This window comes from Hordeum vulgare, chromosome 3H (genome assembly GCF_904849725.1).
Source record: "Hordeum vulgare subsp. vulgare chromosome 3H, MorexV3_pseudomolecules_assembly, whole genome shotgun sequence".
Taxonomy (NCBI): Eukaryota; Viridiplantae; Streptophyta; class Magnoliopsida; order Poales; family Poaceae; genus Hordeum; species Hordeum vulgare.
In genome coordinates this window covers 506,543,215-506,549,918 of record NC_058520.1, presented here as the reverse complement: position 1 = coordinate 506,549,918, position 6,704 = coordinate 506,543,215, and positions in this window count along the sequence as shown.

Below are 6,704 nucleotides of genomic sequence, written 5' to 3'. Positions count from 1 at the left end.
GCCAAAAAGCTTCAGCCTGAAAAGCTGGAACCCAAAGCGGAAAAGTGCGTCTTCATAGGTTACCCAAAAGAGACAGTTGGGTATACCTTCTATCTCAAATCCGAGGGCAAAGTGTTTGTTGCTAAGAACGGAGCTTTTCTCGAGAAGGAGTTTCTCTCGAGAGAATTGAGTGGGAGGAAGATAGAACTTGATGAGGTTGTCGGACCTCTCATCCCTCTGGATGGTGGCGCACGGCAAGGGGAGACCCCTGTTGTTGCGACGCCGGTTGAGGAGGAAGTTAATGATGATGATCATGACTCCGGATCAAGTTCCTGTCGAACCTCGCAGGTCGACGAGACCACATACTACTCCAGAGTGGTACGGTAATCCCGTCTTATCAATTATGTTGTTGGACAACAATGAGCCTGCGAATTATGAAGAAGCAATGGTGGGCCCAGATTCCAACAAATGGCTGGAGGCCATGAAGTCCGAGATAGGATCTATGTATGAAAACAAAGTGTGGACTTTGGAAGTACTACCTGAAGGCCGCAAGGCTATTCAGAACAAATGGATCTTTAAGAAGAAGACGGACGCTGACGGTAATGTGACCGTTTATAAAGCTCGACTTGTGGCAAAGGGTTTTTCACAAGTTCAAGGAATTGACTACGATGAGACATTCTCACCCGTAGCGATGCTTAAGTCCGTCAGAATTATGTTAGCAATAGCTGCATTTTTCGATTATGAAATCTGGCAGATGGATGTCAAAACGATGTTCCTTAACGATTTCCTTAAGGAAGAGTTGTATATAATGCAACCCGAAGGTTTTGTCGATCCTAAAAATGCTAACAAAGTGTGCAAGCTCCAGCGATCCATTTACGGACTGGTGCAAGCATCTCGGAGTTGGAATAAACGCTTTGATGAGGTGATCAAAGCATTTGGGTTTATACATGTGGTTGGAGAATCCTGTATTTACAAGAAAGTGAGTGGGAGCTCTGTGGCGTTCCTAATACTATATGTGGGTGACATATTACTGATTGGAAACGGCGTGGAGTTTTTGGAGAGCATAAAGGATTACTTGAATAAAAGTTTCTCTATGAAGGACCTGGGAGAAGCTGCTTACATTCTAGGCATAAAGATCTATAGGGATAGATCAAAACGCCTGATAGGACTTTCACAAAGCACGTACCTTGATAAAGTTTTGAAGAGGTTCAAAATCGAACAGTCCAAGAAGGGATTCTTGCCAGTTTTACAAGGTACGAGATTGAGTAAGACTCAGTGCCCAGCAACTGATAAAGATAGAGAGCATATGAGCACCGTCCCCTATGCTTCAGCCATAGGTTCTATCATGTATGCAATGTTGTGCACTAGACCGGACGTTAGCCTGGCCATAAGTATGGCAGGCAGGTTCCAAAGTAATCCAGGAGTGGATCACTGGACGGCGGTCAAGAATATCCTGAAGTACCTGAAAAGGACTAAGGAGATGTTTCTCGTGTATGGAGGTGACGAAGAGCTCGCCGTAAAAGGTTACGTCGATGCAAGCTTTGACACAGATTCGGACGACTCTAAGTCGCAGACCGTACGTATTTATTCTTAATGGGGGTGCGGTAAGCTGGTGCAGTTCCAAGCAAAGCGTCGTAGCTGATTCTACATGTGAGGCAGAGTACATGGCTGCCTCGGAGGCAGCTAAGGAGGGTGTCTGGATGAAGCAGTTCATGACGGATCTTGGAGTGGTGCCGAGCGCACTGAATCCAATAACCCTGTTTTGTGACAACACGGATGCCATTGCCTTAGCAAAGGAACCACGGTTTCACAAGAAGACCAGACACATCAAACGACGCTTCAACCTCATCCGCGACTACGTCGAGGAGGAGGACGTGAATATCTGCAAAGTGCACATGGATCTGAATGTGGCAGACCCGCTGACTAAACCTCTTCCACGGGCAAAGCATGATCAACACCAGAACTGTATGGGTGTTAGATTTATTACAATGTAATTCACATGACGATGTGAGGACTAGATTATTGACTCTAGTGCAAGTGGGAGACTGTTGGAATTATGCCCTAGAGGCAATGATAAATAAGTTATTATTATAATTCCTGTATCAAGATAATCGTTTATTATCCATGCTATAATTGTATTGAATGAAGTCTTAGATACATGTGTGGATACATAGACAAAACACTGTCCCTAGCAAGCCTCTAGTTGGCTAGCCAGTTGATCAAGGATAGTCAAGGTCTTCTGACTATGTACAAGGTGTTGTTGCTTGATAACTGGATCACATCATTAGGTGAATCATGTGATGGACTAGACCCAAAGTAATGAACATAGCATGTTGATCGTGTCATTTTGTTGCTACTGTTTTCTGCGTATCAAGTATTTATTCCTATGACCATGAGATCATATAACTCACTGACACCGGAGGAATGCCTTGTGTGTATCAAACGTCACAACGTAACTGGGTGACTATAAAGATGCTCTACAGGTATCTCCGAAGGTGTCCGTTGAGTTAGTATGGATCAAGACTGGGATTTGTCACTCCGTGTGACGGAGAGGTATCTCGGGGCCCACTCGGTAATACAACATCACACACAAGCCTTGCAAGCAATGTGACTTAGTGTAAGTCACGGGATCTTGTATTACGGAACGAGTAAAGAGACTTGCTGGTAAACGAGATTGAAATAGGTATGCGGATACTAACGATCGAATCTCGGGCAAGTAACATACCGAAGGACAAAGGGAATGACATACGGGATTATATGAATCCTTGGCACTGAGGTTCAACCGATAAGATCTTCGGAGAATATGTAGGATCCAATATGGGCATCCAGGTCCCGCTATTGGATATTGTCCCAGAAATCTCTCGGGTCATGTCTACATAGTTCTCGAACCCGAAGGGTCTGCACGCTTAAGGTTCGACGATGTTTTATGCGTATTTGAGTTATATGGTTGGTTAACGAATGTTGTTCGGAGTCCGGGATGAGATCACGGACGTCACGAGGGTTTCCGGAATGGTCCGGAGACGAAGATTGATATATATAGGATGACCTCATTTGATTATCGAAAAGTTTCCGGCATTACCGGGAATGTACCGGGAGTGACGAATGGGTTCCGGATGTTCACCGCGGGGGGGGGGGGGGGGCAGCCCACCCGGGGGAAGCCCATAGGCCTTAGGGGTGCCGCACCAGCCCTTAGTGGGCTGGTGGGCAAGCCCAAGAAGGCCCTTGCGCAGGAGATAAAGAAAATCAAAGAGAAAAAAAAAGGGAAGTGGGAAGGAAGGGAAGGACTCCACCTTCTAATCCTAGTTGGACTAGGATTGGAGGAGGATTCCTCCTCCCCCCCCCCTTCGACCGACCCATTGGGGCTCCCTTGAGCCTCAAGGCAAGGTCCTCCCCCTCCCTCCTATATATACTGAGGTATTAGGGCTGATTTGGGACAACTTTGCCACGGCAGCCCGACCACATACCTTCACGGTTTTTCCTCTAGATCGTATTTCTGCGGAGCTCGGGCGGAGCCCTGCTGAGATAGATCATCACCAACCTCCGGAGCGCCGTCAAGCTGCCGGAGAACTCATCTACCTCTCTGTCTCTCTTGCTGGATCAAGAAGGCCGAGATCATCGTCGAGCTGTACGTGTGCTGAACGCGGAGGTGTCGTCCGTTCGGCACTAGATCGGAGCGGATCGTGGGACGGATCGCGGGACGGTTTGTGGGACGGTTCGTGGGGCGGATCGAGGGACGTGAGGACGTTCCACTACATCAACCGTGTTTCTTAACGCTTCCTGCTGTGCGATCTACAAGGGTACGTAGATCCAAATCCCCTCTCGTAGATGGACATCATCATGATAGGTCTTCGTGCGCGTAGATTTTTTTTGTTTCCCATGCGATGTTCCCCAACAGGGCTCCTCCTCCAATTTGGTTTGGTGGAGGAGTCCTCCTCCTAGTAGGTTTACCCCACCTCTCTCTCTTTTGCACTTCGGCCAAAATAGGCCCACTTGGGCTGGCCGCCCAGCCCACGAGGGGCTGGTGCGCCACCCTTGGGCTTGTTTGGTCCCCTCTCGGGTGGGTGGCCCCTCCCGCTGGAACCCCAGAACTCATTCGTCACTCCCAGTACTTTATCGGTAATGCCCGAAAACTTTCCGGAAGCCAAATGCACCTTTACTATATATCAATCTTCGTCTCCGGACCATTCCGGAACTCCTCATGACGATCGGGGTCTCATCCGGGACTCTGAACAACATTCAGTTACCAACATACATAATTCAACTATATTGAAACGTCACCGAACCTTAAGTGTCCTGCGGGTTCGAGAACTATGTAGACATGATCGAGACACTCTCCGGTGAATAACCAATAGCGGGACCTGGATGTCCATATTGGTTCCTACATATTCTACAAAGATCTTTATCAGTTGAACCTCTATGTCAAGGATTGAGTTAATCCTATATAGCATTCTCTTTGTCCTTCGGTATGTTACTTGCCCGAGATTCGATCGTTGGTATCTCTATACATATTTGAATCTCGTTACCCACAAGTCTCTTTACTTGTTCCGTAATATAAAATCCCGTGGCTAACTCTTTAGTCACATTTCTTGCAATGGTTGTTGTGATGTAGTATTACCGAGTGAGCCCGAAATATACCTCTTCGTCATACGGAGTGACAAATCCTAATCTTGATCCATGCTAACTCAATGGACACCTTCAGAGATACATGTAGAGCACTTTTATAGTCACTCAGTTACGTTGCGACGTTTGATATATAGAAGGTATTATTCCGGTGTCAGTGAGTTACATGATCTCATGGTCATAGGAACATATACTTGACATGCAGAAAACAATAGCAATAAAATGATACGATCACATGCTACGTTCATAGTTTGGGTCTTGCCCATCACACCATTCTCCTAATGATGTGATTCCATTATCAAGCGACAACCTTTGTCTATGGCTAGGAAACATTAACCATCTTTGACCATGGTCAACTAGAGGCTTACTAGGGACAGTGTGTTGTCTATGTATCCACACATGTATTTGAGTTTCCATTCAATATAATTCTACCATGGATAATAAATGGTTATCTTGAACAAGGAAATATAATAATTACTATTTTATTGTTGCCTCTAGGGCATATATTTCCAACACCGAAAACCTAGTCGATTTACGGGCCGCCTGTAAAAAAAAATATGGGTCAAGACTCATCTGTAGAATTTGAGCATGTCATCCCGTATAACATCCCGTAAAATGCAATTTGTCTGAGGGAATCTGCTAGAGATGTTTTCATAGCCCCTTTTGTCCCGGATGCGTACATCCTGAACCCATGGATATGAACCTTCTTCTTAAATATGCATTTTAGTGTGTTTTAAAATATAAAAAAAATGAATCAGAATTTCAAGCATACATCTTCACAACATATGAGCGCGGCACATAGGTCTGTGAAAAAAATCTTTTTTTGTTTCCATGAAAAAAGACAAAGTTCAGCACTTCTAAATAGTGTTTTACGATACATTTTTTGTCTTTTTTGCACATGTCAAAGAAAAGGTTGTTTTCCCACAAAACTTTTATCACGCCCATAGAATGTGAAGATCTACGTGTGAAACTTTTTTCAGATTTTTTTTGGCATTTGTAAATGAGTTTTTCAAAGAGAATTCATATGTCCATATGTAAATCCATGTACTTTCACTCTTGCCCCTCTTTTCCAACTTTCTTTTTTCCAAAGATAATGAATTCCAGTTTTCACCTTCTAGTTTTATGTTTGTGATAACAATCACCCAATTTAGTAGACCGAGCCGAATCGAGAAAACCAACCGATGTGGCATGAACAGTCAACACTAAAACATGGGTCCAAGGAATCAAAACAAGGGGAGAAACCTTAAAAGGGTAATTCTTTGAAAAACGTATTTTAAACATATCAGATCAAGAGCATATGCAGTACAACCACACGAGATAACTGAACCACGCACACGAAAATGACCCTACACAAATAGGGCATTACAGCCAAGTCTATGTGCCTCATCGTCGTTTTTCCATCGTAGCTCTTGCCAATGATGAACGACATTGAGATATTCAACCACTAAGATAACAAATACCGATAACCGAATAAAATCATGTCTTTTTACAACTCAATAAGTATCGGTTCAATTGATAACTAAAGTTGAATATTATTATTATTATTATTATTATTATTCGTCCGTTAGGGTCAAAATTGTCGCCGGCGGTCCCAGGCTAAACCCAGCGCGTTGGGGGGCACCCGGGGGCGTCGGTGAAAACCTTTTTGGCGCGAAACAACTCTGGACCCGTCGAGTGAGCGACTAGCGCGCGGGCGTCCTCCTCGTCGCCTCGTTTTCCGCAGGAATCAATGCGAAGGCTACGTCGTCGGTCGGTCTTCCATTAATTCACGGACAGCGTAGTGAAGGCGCGGCGACGGACGTCCTGCCCGTTCCTGCCACACGTTCACACGACACCGCTCTGCGTGCTCGCCCGTCCGCGACTATGTAAGGTGCCCTCTCCCTGCCGGTGGAAACACACATCTCTTGCCAGAATCTCGTCGCCGACGCCCTCTCCTCTCCTCTTTCGTCACCGACGCCTCCTCTCTCTTTCTCCCAAAAAATGACCGAACGCTTCCTCGGCGATGGAGCGACAGCTAATGGCTTCGACCGCCGTCACCTCCACGAGGACGAAGCCCGCCTTCTCTACGAGGCGGACTACCCGGTGCCACCAGACATGAGGATGCC